Source organism: Equus quagga, chromosome 15 (genome assembly GCF_021613505.1).
Source record: "Equus quagga isolate Etosha38 chromosome 15, UCLA_HA_Equagga_1.0, whole genome shotgun sequence".
NCBI classification, from domain to species: domain Eukaryota; kingdom Metazoa; phylum Chordata; class Mammalia; order Perissodactyla; family Equidae; genus Equus; species Equus quagga.
In genome coordinates this window covers 12,874,328-12,891,319 of record NC_060281.1, presented here as the reverse complement: position 1 = coordinate 12,891,319, position 16,992 = coordinate 12,874,328, and the positions used below count along the sequence as shown (strand labels likewise).

Below are 16,992 nucleotides of genomic sequence, written 5' to 3'. Positions count from 1 at the left end.
GGTGGAGAGGGGCCAGGAGGTGAACTGTGCCCCGGGAGCCGTGGGCAGGTGCCCAGGTGTCCGCCCCCCCCCCCCCCCCCGCCCCCTGCCTGCGTGGACCTGTTGCGTGGAGGGAGCCGCGGGGAACGTCGGCAGAGGCTCTTCGGGGGGCGGCCAGCCTTGCAGCCCCCTCTCCCGGGGCGGCCGCGTTCAGCCTGCCGACTTCTGTCCCTGCAGTGATGCGCTGCCTCTTGCCAACTGTTTACGTAAATTCATCATTGTGCTGCGGGGACACATGCTGATTGTGCTTTAACCGGAGGGTCGGGGACTCGAACTCTTAACGTGCGAGCCGGCCTCGGGAACCTGGCCTGAGTAAACCCTTCAGGAGGAAGGGCTCCCCAGTCCAGGGGCGTGGAGGAAGTCTCTGTGCGGTAATCTACAGGTGCGCAGGAAGTAGGGAGCCAGCTGGGAGCGAGTGGGAGAGGACCTACAGGCCTGAGCATCGGAGCTCAGATAGCTTGCCTGGCCTTTCAGTGAACACAAAGCCAAGAGCTTGTCCCAGAAACACTGGTCAAATGTTCTGGCTTGTTAGAATGACCTGAGCCATTCTTCAGCGCTGACAGAGTGTCTTCAGAAGCAGAACGGTGTGTTTTTCTCAGCATTTCGAGTGTTGTTATTCTTCTTGGATTTACTTTCCCTGCTTCGTGTGGAATTGATTGGATGGTTTGCTCTCTGTAATCAGGGAGATTAACCTCACCGGGATCTTTGCAAAGCTCCCCAGGCTTTATTTAGCTTAGAATCAGAAAAGCCATCCAGTTCCCTCAGGCATTTATTATTTTACAGGCATTTTCAAACATGGTTTTGTCTGGCTTTCAGCTTCCTTAAATTTGACTTAAAAGTCATAAGCTTATTTACTGCCTTAGGTTGGAATAAGTTTTAGGTATTGCTACCGCGAGAAATATAAAATATGTAATTTAATGCTTTTCAAAGGCTTCAGAATGAAGTTATTAAACATTGAGTGAAAAGCTATTAAACTAGAAATGTTTCAGTGCTCTTTGTGGTGTTTTTGTTTGTTTTCTTTTGTAGAACTGGAAGATTGCCTTTGCTTTGGCTTTTCACTCCCTTCTGCAGAGTTTGTGGGTTTTCCTGTAATGTGGGGGAATTCAGTTTGGTATGGGAAATTATGGGTTTTAGATGTGTCAGGTATTTCTACTGATTCTAGATGGAAACTTCTCAGAAGCTCAAAATAGTGTGATAGCACTCTCTAAAAGCGGTAGGTAAACAAGCTTTTCAAAGGCTGGAGGTGGTCTTGCTTATGGGTAATTATTGCTCTTACAGCTCTTAAATTAGTTTTATAGATTTTAGGTTGTGTAAAGTCTATTTCTGCCTGATTTATGGTGCCTGGGTGTGTATTAGCCAGACATGAACCACCACCTCGAAGGCACAGATATTTCATTCACAGTTAAAGTCTGTCCTTGGCACTCCGTGGTTTCACCTCTGAGATCTGTGGAACTCATTAGCACGCTCACGTCTGTCCCTGCCACCTCCCCAACCCTGTCTCCTTACCTGCCACATCCCCAGTGGGTCTCTTTTGCTGACAAACCTCCGAAGCCCTTATGGGGGTGGCCATACTGGCCGGCTGTCCTTTTTCTGTCATTTATTTGGAAGCAGCCAAAGGGGAAGCCGGCACCTCCCACTCCTCCAGCAGAAGCTCTGTGCAGGCTTCAGGCTAGTGAAAAGCATCTCCTCTCCACTCCAGGAAGGTCTGCAACCTCTGATTTGCTCCAACCCGCTCATTTTACAAATTGTGGCTCAGAATTGAAGTGACTTTTTAGGGCTGTCCAACTGGTTAGAGGCAGAGTTGCCGGTCACCCCACTGTTCACGTGTCCACCAACTTTAACAGCTTTGGGCACCCAGCAGGAGTCTGGCCTTTTGGGCTTTTCACACCCATCAAAACCTGAGTTATTTAGCTGTTCCTGTTTTGCTCATGCCATTCAAACTTGGCCTCCGTCAAACCTTTACTGACCGTTCATTATTTGCTAGTTGTTGGGATGTAGGGATTAAAGGGGCTCTGATTCGTAGGAGCTGTTCGCGGCTTTGCAGGGAGACAGGTGACTGTAATACCGATGTGAGTGTGGGTGGAGCGGGCACCACAGCTATCAAACTTGCTGGTTACTTACCTAATCTAACCTTTTGCTGAACCTGCACCCCCATCCTCCACAGTGACTCCGCCTTGTGGTAGCCTCTCCACGCTGCGCTTGTGCAGGAAACGCTCCGGCCGCTCACCTTTAGCCTGGCCCAGGTGGGTGAAAGTCTCATCGCCCCTTTTCCATCCGTCTACCCCTCCCACCTTCCCCCAGCTCCATCCCTTTGGGATGTGTATTAAAGACAGTCAAACTTCAACCTCCTAGAGATGCTGGTGTGTGTACGCTCACCCTTGTGTGCGCAGAGCCTGGCACCCAGTAAATCCTGCTCCACACACAGCCATTTATCTGTTGAATGATTGTTGCCGAGTCAGATACAAATCTTCCTCCTCTGTTTCTTTCTCTTACGTAAGCATGTCACTGCTCCGGCATCTATCCTTTTCTAAGTAATCAGAGAATATTCAAGTTGGAAATGATTTTTCAGGGCTCTGTAGCTGGTTAGATGCAGAGTCGCTGGTTGCTTCAGGTTAGAAGTGACTTCAGAAGTGAAGATCAGCTACGTGGGGACGTTGTTTTGTCTTCCCCATGATCCCTGGCTTTCCTCCGTACTTCTTAGCGTTTCTGACATCATCGGTTTTCCCCTTGACATGCACTCTTTCTTGAATACCTTCAGATATCTGTGTTTTCCTGTGATCTCTCTGGCACCAATACCGTGCCTAGTCTATTGGCAGCAGATATTTTGTTTGAATGCTCTCCAGCCTGTATGGCTTAAAAATTTGAGTTTCATCTTGTCACCTCCTCTTGATTAGAGTTCAGTTGATCTTTTGATGATTGCCAGATGACGTTACTTCAAATATCTGCCCCACCCGTCGTTCTTTCTCATATCCTGCTTTAGTTTTTTTCCTAGCCCTCTGAGCACTTATCACATCCTAATTCCAGACTGTATATTGCTTACTTGTTCTTTGACTGTCTCCCAGCTAGAACACAAGCTCCCTGAGGGCCGGGATGCTTTTGTTCACAGATGAACCTAGGACAGTATCTGGTCCACAGTGGACGCTCAGATGCTTGTTGATGAAAGCATCCTCACGTGGGTTGTCATGGGTTGGTTGCTGCTGTTTCTTAGCCGTCGTAATTGCCCTTCCTACTGTCTGACGTCCGCTGTACACCCGTCTGTTGAAACTAGTCATGAGACAAAGTCATTCAGAATTCAGTGGTCTTGTCTTGCCAGTCTTTGTTCTCCATCTTCTCTCTGCTGGGCACCTTTGACTGTCTTATCTTTTTGAAATAATTTTTATGAATTGTAAACATAATTTTTATGACTGTGACTTCAACATGTCCAGCTGTGATCTGTTGAGAGGCTATCCACCCACACTTGGAACAAGTCCCTTTTGTCTGAAACCCACCATGTTTCAGTTTAGGTCTTGTCTCCTGAACTGGCTTCTCTTCCCAACAGTTCCATTTCTGCGGTGGGACAGCCATTCTTCCTGTCTTATTGGTTCATGGATGTACCTTCTCCTCTCCATCTGTCCTGTCACTAAGTCCTGTCATTTCTTCCATCAAAGTGCCATCTTTTCTCTTTCTCAGTCTCTTGCTGCCACCTGGCTAGTTTCCCCTGGATTCACACTGTCCATTGCTGGTTGTCTTGTGCCAAGGCCCTTTGGGCTTGTCTTGAAGGAGCAGAGCAGGGCAGCTGGAATTAGCTCAAATGCTGCTCCAACACTTGGATACTTTCCTCGGGCCTCCATGTTGCCACGTGTTACAGCAGAACCTGTTTTATAGGGCTATTATGGGGACTAAAGGGATAATGCATGCGAAGCACTTAGAGTTCGATATAAGATATCTAAGATCTTTCTAGATGCTGTGACGAGACACTTTTATTATTAAACAATGTTTCTTGAACTGGAGTTTGAAGACATTGTCCTGGGAGTTTGTAACTTTTTAAAACCAGAGTTAAATTTATAATGTTCTTTTTAATAATAATTTTAAATCACAAGTTTCATAACATCTAGATGAACTTACAAATGAGTCGTGCCATATTAAGGTTTTACTATGAGTGTTTGAGCCCACCTTTAGTTGTCTCGAGCTAAGGGGGGAAAAACAGATGTGGACCTATTGCAGAAATCATGGGTTTGGGTCAGCTGGTGGCTGGAAGTTGCATGAGCAAAGGTTTCACGGCAGTTTGTTAGAGAAAAGTGACGGGCAGCTAAAGGGATCACAGAGCCCAGGCTGGTGCAGGCATGTAGGATTGCAGGCATACAGCACTGCTGGGCACTTGCTCCGAGGTAGTGTCGTACCGTTGAGAGCAGCCATGCGGTGTCTGTAAAATTGCATCATCATCATCTGTCATGTTAAATTACTGTTGAGTTCTTGTTTATTGGTATTTATCAGATTTTTAAATCTTTCCACCTTATAGTTTTATAAGAGCTAAAACGTAGGGAGGACATTCCTAGTTATATCTTTGGATATACTTAAATAATATTAGAATGAAAATAACTTAAGTCAAAGCTTAGGAGGAAGGGAGTCCAAGAGAGTATTTTCCCTTTATTGTGGTGATCTACACTTTTCTCAGGTTAGGGAAACAGTTCTCATTTCTCAGATATCCTGTTGTGCTACCCAGTTTAGCACTTAATTGTTTGTGATTCTTTTATGTGCGTGTCCAAACCCCCTTCTCCTCCAGCCCTCTTTTACAGGCGAAGAAATGAGACCTAGAGAATTTGTAGTTTGCCCAGGTTAGCGGAGAGTAGAGCCTCTGATGATGAAACATTTAGCGAGTATCTGCTACATATTAATAATGATGATAATAGCCACCACTTACTGAGACTTTACTGAGCTCCAAGCATTGTATTAAGTGCTCGACAGAAATTATTTCTCTTAAACTAACAGCACGGTTTAGCCATTATAATCTCAGTTTTGCAAATGCAGAAACTGAGACGTGTTTACAAAACTTATTGAAGAAGCTTGTTTAAGAAACTTGGTCATGGTCAGTTCTGGAGCAAGTATTTGACTCCAGCTCCGTGTATGCATTTACCGCCTGGGAGCCGGGAGGCCTGGCGGTGTGACAGTCTTAGGAGGGAGCCTCTGCAGAATGCTCGTGACAGCTTTGAGGAATCTCACACTCTCTGAGGAGCTGAGGGAAGACGTTAGAGTGGTGACATTCACACTAGACTGGAAGGGGGGAAAAAGCATATTGTTGCTGAAACCAATCCTTCCCAGGTGGCTAGAATGAGGGGTACAGAGTGGCTAGACAGGGACCTGGGGCCAGATCACAAAAGGGCCTTGTTAGTTTTGCTAAGGAGGTGAACTCTGCCCTGTAAGCAGAGGGGGGCCATGGACGGTGTGTAAGCAAGGATGCAACACAGCTAGATCCTTGTTTTAGAAAGATAATTCTGCGGCAGAGTAAAGGATGGAGTCCGGGAGAATAGTTAGGAGCCTGTTGCAGTGGTCTAGGCCAGAGGAAACGACACAGCACCTGTGGGGATGAACAGGGGGAGATGGCTCCATCAAAGATGTTAACACTGGGTGTTTCCTGTCCTCGGGTCCTGTGCTCTGTCTACTGTGCCACCTTCCAGGTACTGACCATCAGAGGCATTTCATCAACACTTGTAGGACTCCAAATACAAAACATTTTCCTCCTTTCTGTGGACATATATTCCTCGATTGTGGGGTGTGTCTGCATTTAGGTTGTAAATTGCTCGCTAAGCAGTGGGAAGCTTTGTCTGTAGGCCTTGGCTTAGGGGACAATGAGCAGCCAGATGTGTTATGGATGGGAAGAGTTTGTTATTTTTGGGTTTCAGATAAATTTGGTCATCAAGTTTATAAAAATGCACCCACAATAACGCTGGTAACCCTGGGTTTTATTTTTCTGAGTAATATGAATGCGCACTATGTGTGTTCAGCACCGCGCTCTTGAGTTTCATCATCTTCTCCTGATGCTTGAAAAGACTAATATTTGGAGAATTTTTATTAGTCTAGAGTAACTTGGAAGTAAACATGTTCCTGGCGTGTCTTTTTTAAAAAGTAGCTCAAGGCTTTGAGAAAAAGTAAAACTATTCATTTAGTAAGACTTTTCTAGAGTTGACTAAGTTGAGTCATGCCTTCAGTCTGGTAAAATAGCAAAGCGAGCCTGCTTCCCCAGGCCCCCTCCCCTCTTTGCAGGGCCTTCCGGTGAGACGGCGGCCCCTGGAACCCTCCTTACAGCCTTCCAGTGCCTCATCCTCTCGGCCAGACTTTGCAACTTTTGTACTGTGATAAGTAGGTACTTGGGATTTCCTTAAAAAGGACTCTTGACCACAGGCTTGAAATTTTGGGGGTAAAACATAGCTGATATTTACACAAGGGGGTCAGAAATAGCAGTGTAAACATTTCTTAGCCATGATGACAAAAATCCCAACCGTCTTCTTGCTGTGCCGTGGAACAGAAGCGTTGGGTTCTTGTAGGTGAGGATCCGGTGAGCGTCGCGGGCTCTTTGCTCCCAGAAGTCCAGGGAAAGTTTGCCTATTTTAAGACTCAACTCGGAACACAGGATTAGAAATGTTTGTCCTGGGCTTCATGTGATGGTTATGAGGGATGATGAGATCATGGCCAGATCTTAGTAAATGCATAGAAGAAACTTCTGGATGTCTGTTTACTTTCTTTTGGGTGTTATTTAGTGGACAGGAATGGTAATTTACTATTGCATGTGGTATTTTAGAAGATCTAATGTTGTATGTTTGTGTGTGTATGTGTACATGTATCCAGTGTAAAATACTTTGAACTCCTAGACGTACGGTGGAATGTTTAAAAGTAATTTTTTTGCTCATCATTATTTTGAAGAATTTCCTTTTCTAGGCTGTAACGTCTAGATTCCAGACAATTTGACTCAGTTGGAAGAAATTTGGTGTTTTACTTTCCAAGAACCGCAAGGAATGGATTTGTCTTGTGGATAGAAGGACTGAAGGAGGTGTTACACCTGCTTATGGTGTGTGCCAGCCTGATTCCTGGATAGTGTGGCCAGATGGAGAGAATTCTGTCTATCCTCACCACTCTTATCACCTTTCCTTCTGCAGTCCACACCCGCTTCTTGGGAGAAGATAATCGGGGGGGCTGTCAGCTGACTTGTCGTGGAAACTAGGAGCTGGAGTCAGATGAGCAGTTATGAAGGCTAGAGGCTTCCGACCCCCTGAGCATATGATGTGGGCCCTGACTGCTTGACTTGAGTTAGAAGATGCTGAGACCTCTGAGGCTCATGCTGTTAGTGCAGCCGGCCTGACTTTGGGCCATAATGTGGCCTTGTTTTTACCACATTACAGGAGTAATATCTGTTGGATGCTTAAAAGATTTCAAAGAATTGAAAAAAGTGACAGTTTCATTGATTCCCTCAGAGTGATACCAGCCATTAGCAATTTTAGAATATATTCTTACAGATTTTTTTTCTTTTCACACACCACCATGTATATTATTATTGTTAAAACAAAAAGAGGACTCTTACTATATAAATTGCTTTGTTGCTTGCGTTTATTGCTTAATACTGTGTCTTGGACATCTTCCGCATCAGTGTGTATGGATGTATTTTAGCATTGATTCTGATGCTGCAGTATTCCATTGTATTGGGTAGAACATGATTGGTTTATTTAACTGTTCTCTGATTGCTGGACATGTAAATTGTTTCTAATTTTTTGCAACGATGAACTATGCTGAATTAAATGTTCTTATATGTACCATTGTGCATCCCTTAACGACAGGGACACGTTCTGAGAAATGCGTTGTTAGGCAATTTTGTCATCGTCTGAACGTCATAGAGTGCACTTACATAAACCTAGATGGGATAGCCTACTACACACCTAGGATACATGCTACTAATCTTAGGGGACCACCTCGTGTGTGTGGTCCGTCATTGACTGAAGCATCATTGTGTGGTGCCTGACTATATTACTTTGTACACCTGTGCAAATGTTTCTTTAAGATAAATTTCAAGAAGCAGAATTGTTGAATGAACGTATACACTTGATGAATTTTAATAGATGTTGTTAGATTGTTGGAGTTTTTTTAAAAAATCAGAGTTGGATGGAGGCCTAGAGATTGTAGAAATCTCCTCACCATAAGCTAAGGAAATGAAAGTCTGGGGAGCTAACGTGATGTGTCAAAGCACAACGAAAATAGGTGCTCTGCATCTCCAGCTCCTGACTACAAGCCCTGTGATCTTTCTGGGGGCTGGAAAAACAGGCCTAGAGATTGGTTCTGGCATCTCTGCCCCCTTTATCCTTGAACTGTGACTCTTTCCCCTCGGCCTGGAAAAGCCGTCTGGTCGGCTCTAGTCAGTGAGTCAGATATTTGTTCTGGGTCTTTGGCAGATCTTCAGGTAGCCCACCCACTTTAGTCGGGAGGTGAGGTTTAGTGTCTTGGAATTCCTGACGGAGCTCAGTGTCGCACAGCTCTGCACACCAGGAGTTGCCGTGGACCCCTGGAGGAGGCTCGGGGTGCCCGGGGAGCAGGACTCTTGTTTTCACTGAAGGTAGGTGCAGATGGGCTGGGGGCCAGGCCGTGCAGACAGGGAGCTTTTGTGAGGCAACACAATGTCGTGTTGTGGAGTGGAGACCCTCACTCTGGGTTGCCTTGGTCTGTGTCTGGAGCAGAAGGGCAGGATGGTGTGCAGGATGTGGGGGGACTCGCTGGTTGGGCATTAACTTGGTGTGATCTTGCCTCCTCCAAATCCTTTCTCAACACTTGGCAGAGTGATCTTTTTAAAACACAAATGTGATGAGTGACTTCCTGATGCAGTGGCTTCTCACACCTGCAGGATTTAACCTGGCAGCATTTTTGTCCTCTCCTGCCTCTTCCACCTTATCTTCCATCTCTTTCCAGCTTGAACTTTGTGTTTCAGCAGCCGTTATCTGCCCTTAGTTACCGACGTATCATTTCATGCTTCTGAGTCATCATTTTTATTACTCTGTCTACCGTGAGTTACTCTTTCTCTACTTCTTTGTCTGGCTCATTGCTCTTCATCCCATGGGATACAGCTCAGGAGATAACAGTCCTCCGGGAAGGCTTCCCGTCCCTCCTCTCTGGTCTCTGGGGACACCTGGCTCATTACTCCTACCTCTTTGTAATTATCTCTGTGCCCCGTCAAAGCAAGTTCCTTAAAGCTACACACCTTTTCTTCTTGCATTCCTGCTGCCTAACTGGGTGGTTGGCACAGAGCAGACGTTTAATACATATTTGAGCAGCATTCTTGGGAAAGGTTTCAGGCCTGTTGGGAGTGGATTTAGAAATGGATTTGGGCCAGACCCATAAGTGAGAGCTTGAAGACTGTTCCAAGAAGAGCTGGGCTTTCTGCAGCCCTTGCATGCATGGGTGGTGTCCTGATGGAGTGAAATCAGCACTGGCCTGGTAGTCAGCCCTGGGTTCTTGTCCTTGCTGTGTTCAACACTAGCATTGTGACCTTGGGCAAATCACATAATCCCTTGAGCCTCAGTTTCCTTATCTGAGTGACGAAGGGATGGTGTCAGTGAAGTTCAAGGTCTCTTTGACTTCTGACCTCCCTGGATGCTAATTTTATGAAATTCTATGACTTGATGCTACAATGCTACCCTTAGGAGAGCAGGCCCACAGTTGTGCGCATGCTCTGTGAGTTTGCTCACTGAGGGTTCATAGAACCACAAGCCTGGGCTTAATCATCATAATCAAGGATTCGATAATAAGGAGAAGCTGTTCCAAGTACTTACCCTGCTGTGGTCAGTTGCTGATTCCCAGAACCAATTAAGGGAAAAAGATCAGCAGATTTTCTTTGGTTAAAACACACACACCCCCAACAACCTTTGAACACTGAGTTTTTTCCCCCGTGTCAGTTGCATTTTCCCAGCTTTTAGAAGTGAGGTAAAAGGGGCAACTTGGCTGGGACTTTTTGTCTGTGTATTAAATGAACTCAAGCAATTCAGAGGTGATTGTTTGAAGCTGCACTTTGGGTTGATTTGAGTACCGGAAAGACTGTATTTTGGGAAACTTAGTTTGGGGACTGGTGATTAAGAATATCTGTTTGTTAATATCAGGCTGAGGTGGCTTTTCAAGGAGTGCATTAGGATCAAAGGCTACAGCTTTCTCCTCTCCTGCTGAATGGTTGGCTTCCTGTCTAGATGTTGGTGCCAGGCTGCCCAGGCAGCAGGATCCAGGAGTGGGGCCTGGGGACAGAGCTCTGCCGGCTCCTGGCAGACACTCCCTCTTCCATCCATATTTACTGAGTGTTGGCTGTGCTTCCGGCATTGTTCTGTCTAGCAAGGCAGATATCTCTCCTTGTCCTGATGGAGCTTCCATTCTAGGTAAGGGAGACAGCCAGTAAGTGGATAAGCAAACGAGACTTTAGAGAGTGATAAAAGCTGCAAAGAAATAGGGAACTGTGGTGGAGAGTCAGTGACCCCAGGAGGTGGCCTCTCTGAGGAGGTGACATTTGCCTGGATCTGGAGAGGCAGCTGTGTGAATATGGCAGAGGTCCTTGCATAGGCTCAGGGATGAGCTTAGCAAACTAATTCATCTGTGTCCCAGTGTCCTCAAAATAAAGCTATTTATGTAAAATGAAGTTACGGTTGTTGTGAGGAGTAAATGAGTTAATCACAGGAAGTGTTCAGAACAGTTCAAGGCACAATGCTCAAAAAATGTCTGCTGTCTTTATTATAAGCATCATTACCCATAATGCATCTCGTAAGTTCCAGGTCCCATAAAAACTTCTGACATGCCCCAACTCAAGCACTTACTACTTCCTAAACTGCTCTATTCCCTTTTCTAGTCCTCCCTAACCCAGTAAATGGCTCTGCCATCCCCCCTATGATAAAACCAAAAAACTACATCCAGTACATCAGCAGGTCTTGTTGACTTACCCCCAAGATCTGTCTCATTACTCATTGCTGCCGCCCTAGTCCAAGTCACCGTCAGCTCTTCTCTAGAACCTTTCAATAAGAAACCTCCTCCCCAGGTCTCCCCACTTCCTGGAGCTCTTCCTCCATGCAGACTAATCTCTAACCAGCAGCCGAGTAAACTTTCTAAAAGTGTTAACTACCTTACGGGCTTATGATCTGCCATACTTGAACTGACGAAAAAAAATCCACACTCCTCATGGGGTCTCCGAGCTCCTACATCCATGAGCCTCCGCCTTGTCATCTTCATCTTGATTTCCTGCTCCCTCCCTGTTATACTGAGCCTTCCAGCCTCACTGGCCTTGATTCTGCCCAAAAACTTGCCAAGCCTTCCTTCCTCAAGATCAAACACGGGGAGATCATGTTATCTGCGCCAAAAGCCACCTGATGGGCCAGGGGTTGTGTCCATTCTGTGAAAGGGAACAGAGAGAGACCCATGACCCCTGGGTTATTTTTGCCTCATTAAGAAAAAGAGCACTGAGCTGAAACATCGTTTTAAGAATTAGGTCATCAAATATTAATGTGCTCACTCAAGCATAATCTTTAAAAGAAGATTAGTGGCATGCATTCTTTGGTACTGGATTCCTTACCTTCAGGAAGTCACACAGCTGTATCCTTACACTCTCTTAAACTAAAAGCACATCCATTTGGGGAACGATGGGAGTCTTACAGAGCATACTGAGCTCTGGTTTTATCGTAGCGCCGCCCCCATTATAATTCTGCTCGTAATTATTCAGCGATTGTACTGTTTGTCCCTGTTCTCAAAGCATGATATCAAGTGATTATCTTATGGGGCAGTTGTTAGTCTTGACTGTGAAGGTCAGTATTATAAAGAGGTTCTGACGTACTTTCTGGAATGGTATGTATTCCAGTGCTGCTACAAATGGATGCTAATAAGATCAAGTTAATAGAAAATAAGCATTTTACAATAGACTCACCTTACCTAATAGCATGTTTTCGTTGTGCACATACCTCGATTCTTGATAAGTTGGCTCTAAAATGGCAAGAGGAGGGAGGGGAAGGCGTTCTGTATGCCCCGCGTCTCTGCTGGCTGTAGTCACCGAAGATGCATTGAGGCAGGAGAAGAGCTGCCCCCCGCCCCATGACTGCTCTCCACGCATACCCAGCCCCGCCCCTCTTCAGGAACTTGCTGCTTAAAAAGAACATTTGTCTGAAGATGTTTTTCTAAAGTAGATGGAGCAGAGGCTTATTGCTTGTGAAGTGTAATTTCTGTAGTGTTTTAAAATTTGTATATTCTAAAATGTTTGATTTCCATTTTCAGGTTTAGGTCCCAAGTAAATCTGGCCCCAGGGAGGTGTCGGGAAACTTCTGTGGTTTAGTTCACAGGTCGTTTCCCCTTGTGGGGGGGTTCAGCCCTGGAGAAACAGGAGTGTGTCTGGAATACCCTTGACTGCAGACAGCGGACAGCTCAGCCTGTGCTGCGGGTGCATGGAGGAGGCGATTGTGACCCCCCACGTCAGGAAGCCCGCAGGAAGGCGTTTGAGGATCGATGTGGCAGGCCAGCAGTGCCAGCACGGGTGTGGCTCCAGTGGGACCTGCTGGGTCTCCTGCTGCAGCTCTTCCCTGGTGGCATCGCCAGGAAAGGCACAGGCAGAGTCTCGGGCCAGCCTCTGTCCTGGGCAGCAGGTAGGCAAGGAGGGCGAGGGCTAGGAATATGGGGTAGGGCACGGCTGTGGGGTGCAGTGTCGGCTGGAAGAAGCAGAGGGCAGACAGTCCTGCGAGCCCACCCGGCTCCTGCGGGCCCCTTTCGTCTGTCCGTACGTCCGAAGACTGGGTAGTTGTCACGTCTGTTTCCAGTTTAACCCTGTGTCTTCTGCCAAAGACACGGGGACCGTCCGCTCTGGGAAGGCCTCTAGCAGGAAGGATTTCTGTTTCAAAGTAGTCTTTACAAAAAGCTTGTATATGCAGACATTTTTCCTAGATTTTATTCTCACTGTGTATGAGAGAAGTTTTGTGAGAGAAGAAAGACGTAAGTAAATAGGGTATTATCAAGATTAAATTACAAAATGCACTTATTTTCTAAACTGTTAAATCCTAATGTGCTTTCTGAGTACTTTGTAATTGTTAAATTTCTATGCCTTCCTGGTCTCGCATTCTCCAGACCTCTGTGCCTTTGCCGGTGCCGTGTGCTCTGCTCGGAATGCTCTTCTCCAATGCAGATACCGCCGCCTCTGTGAAGCCCTCCCAGCTCTGCAGTCACATCCATGTCTCCATGCTTCCCCCATCCCCTCGCAGCTCACTTCTCTCAGGGTCAGTCTTAGCTGTGCCTCTGTTTGTTCCCCTCAGTTTGTCATCAGGGACTCATTTTATGTGTCTCTGTCCCACGCATTGGGGAATTCAGTGCCTTATTCACAGGACATGCTGAAAAAGTGTCTGTTGCATTGAAAAAAATATTTAGTTTTTTTTTTGCAGTAGTTTAGATACATAAATCCTCAGATATTTCTCGTTGTGTCACTACTCGATGATGCCAGCATCCAGCCCCAGTTTGGTGGCCATCCGTATCTGCTGTCTCGGAGACAGGGCGGGTGCACTGGTGTGCTGTCGACCTGAGAGGGAGGGAGGTGGTGCTGGCTGAGTCAGCACATCCTGCTGGCAGAGGGTCAACAGTAGCCCAGAAAGATAACACATCATTAGTCATGTTGACAGAAGGACAGTCCCCTCCCTCCTGCTCCTAGTCGAGGTGTTAATGAGGAGTAAAATGGCCAAAAGGCAGGAAGCTTTGCTGAAGCCAGGGCTTGGGCCGCCCACACCCCGGATAACCTGCCCTCACCTTGAACGGTGTGCAAGCAACCTGTTACCATTTGGAAAAGACCAGTGGCGGCTCTCTGCTGCCTGCCTGCAGCGTTCCAGATGCGCGACCAGGCACCTGCACAGAATTTCTTTGGTCCCCAGTCAGCCTTATGTGGGAATGTTTTTAAAAGTTCTATTTTCCAGATGAGAAAAATGAGGCCGAGCCCTTGCCTCAGGTCACTCAGGTGGGAAATGACCAGGCTAGGGTTAAGTCCAGGTCTGCCAGGCTCCAAAGGCTGATGCTTTTTCATGCAATCTGCTGTTGGCACACCTGGTCAGGTGGCAGCCTGAGATCATGGTGCAGCCAACATGCATTGAAGGCCCACCGAGTTATTAGGCTCCGGGATGCAGGAGTGAGTGATGGTCCCTGCCTCTAGGTGTCAGAGTTGAGTGGTGGCATCAGACCCCTGAGCAGATGGTGGTGAGACTGGGGTTGTGGAGCTGGGGGCAGAGGCTTCCTGGAGGTGGAGGGCAGGGGGCACAACACAGCCCAGCGTTGTTGGAGGCCTGGGGTTTAAGGAGGAGGTGTCAGGGGCAGGCAGAAGTCCCATCATGGGTGGCCATGAATGCCAGGTTAAGGAGCTTGGCCTTTTTTTTGTGGGTGGGTGTGTGTTGGTCAACCAAGTTTGAGCCCAGGAGTGATTGTCAGAGTTGACTTCAGAGAGCTCAGCCTGGTGGCAGCTTGTGGATGGGTTTGACGGGGAACAAGACTGGAAACAGAATATTTCAGAGGCCAACGGGCAGGATTCGGTGACTGACTGGATTGGAAATGGAGAGTCTGTTGGTCGCAGGGGTCAAGGATAACATCTGAGCTTTGAGTTTGAGTGACTGGCTACCACCCTCAGGATTGGAGGAATGAGGGAAAGGATGCGTGTGGATAAACAAAAGATCAAGTGGTGGCTTTAGTTTTCTCAGTGAAGGACAAAATAAGGCAGTCAGTCCGGTGAGGGAGGTGAGGTTGAGTAGCGGGTACCTCTGGGGTGGTGAAGGTGGCGAGGGAGGGCTGGGGGAGGGAGCTGACAGGCTTGGCCAGGGTTGGCATGAATTTTTGGTTCATGGTTTTTTGGGTTTTTTTCCCTGTAGAGTGCTCTTCTCTTCAGGCCTTGAGTAGAGAAAGGTGGATTGTAGGAGCCTGTCCACCTACGGAAGAGAGGTTGGCAGGATGAGAGGGTGTGAGGCAGTCGAGGTTTCTGATGAGAAAGTATTTGGGATGCTGTTTAGAGAAAGAAGGGAGTTCTAGCAAGGGGTGGATGGTCAGAGAGCAGATGCGACAGCCGGGATAGTGGGAACGAGGGCGTGGGAGAGGTCGTGGCCAGGTCCGGAATATTGGAGTTGAAGATGTGTGAAAGGAAGCAGCTCTGGGCGAGGTCACTATTCCAGGGTGTGACCAGGAGTGGACGGTGATTCACGGTGGGTGTGAAGGTCATCAGCCTTGGGGACGCCCAGGAGCTGCAGGCCTTGCTTGTTGGATAGATCAGCTCCATCAGAGTCTACCGCGTCAAGCACCTGCGGCAAGGGCACGTGGCATCGTAAGATGAGGGGTCTAGCTGTAGACAAAGCTTCGTCAAGCCAAAGAGCACGTGCCTCATCTGAAGAGGACAGTGTCACCTGCCACAGCCCAGCACTGTCTGGGGGGCATGGGTCTTACTGCTTCACTCAGCGCTTTTTTTTTTTTTTCCTGGAAATCAAAATTTTTATGCGAAGCCTCCTGATTTTTAAGTGTTGACATCTTATTCAACAATTTAAAAAACTCACTGTGTATCCAGCATATAGGTAGGCTTTGGCTGTGTGGGCTGCCTGTTCGTGCCATCTGCTGTACAAACCCCAGGACAGTGGCCGGAGATGGGTGGGAGGCCACTGTGGACTGGAGCCCACTGTCTGGCTACCTTCCTGGTCATCTCATTCCTTTTGGAGGATGGAGGTTTTCAAGATAAAGAGCTAACTAGCTAATTAGTTTTTCAGTGGGAGCTAATGGGAGATGATAGTAATCTGAAGCCTGTGGCTCAAGTGAGCTGTAGATTGTGATAAAAATTTGCTAGCTCCTTCTGAAACTCCTGCAGCCTTACCATCCTTTTCTCTCCAGAGAGCATTTCTCTTTGCGGCTCTTAGTTTTTTTCTTGGTCCATACTTCCTTGTTTGCTAATTCACAGCATTTTCTTTCCTTACCCTTTTTTTCTCATCTTTCTGTCTTTACTCGTCTATCTCCAATTCATTTTCTTACATGGTTTAGCTCCAGTCAGTTGGTTAAAGTAATGGATAGATCAAAAAAAGTTTTTGTATTGGTTCAGCAAAATTTTATATTCTATTTTTCTTAGTTTTTAAACTCAGTGAATTAACTATGTGAGTTGCAATTACAGGGAGTGAAACTTCAGCACTTGCACATCCAAATGCCTCTTTTGCCCTTCAAATTAATCACTTTGTGGGTTTTACTCAAATTTCAAAACACTCTTTGTCCTCGGGCCATCTGCACATAGCTTTGACCATCACCAGTGTTTGCAAATCTTTGTCCCTTTGAAGGGACATTTGATGGTTGAGACAGGCTTAGAACTAAGTCTAGAGAATAAGGTTATGGCTCGGCCCGGGAAGTACCGTAGTTCTGTGTACAAAGGGGATGTGGCCGTGAAGCGGTGACACAGTGTCTGCTGTGCTGCTCAGCGATCCCCAGGGTGGTGGCTCCACACGGGGAGGCGCACAGATATCTGAACAGCGTGGCCTGCGTGCAATCTGTGCCATTATCTCCCACTTTTTCGGCATGGCTTTAAAGACTTTGTGTCCAGACACACTGAATTTGTTAAGTGACTAACAGTTAAATTTTCCCATTTCCAAAGACGTTTTAGTGAGACCTTCAGATAGTCTTTTGGAGATAGATGTACAATTTCTATTGGCCTTTGGAACACTGAGATAAGACATCGAGACCTGCAGTACTGTCTTTCTGGGCCTGGTGAGCTCTGGAACCTCTGGATTAGAAACCCTTGGGATCTGGTTCCCTAAATGATGGTTTTAATGAACGATGTGTGTGTAGTTGAATGTCGATGTGACTGTTGAGCAGCACACGCACACAAGTCAAGCTCATTGCCAAACCTGTATGTGTACGTCTGTTGTGTATCTGTGAAAGAACCAGGCTGCTTGTCCCTGGAGGCGGCACCACAGAAGCTTGGACGTGGGTCTTTATCGG

The 16,992-nt window shown here is 46.9% G+C and overlaps 1 protein-coding gene across 1 annotated transcript in view; it reads left to right on the top strand.

Moving 5' to 3' along the window:
- The window catches only part of LRRC1 (leucine rich repeat containing 1), a 126,456-nt gene that overhangs the window by 1,048 nt on the left and 108,416 nt on the right, over positions 1–16,992 (top strand). The window lies entirely within an intron of this gene.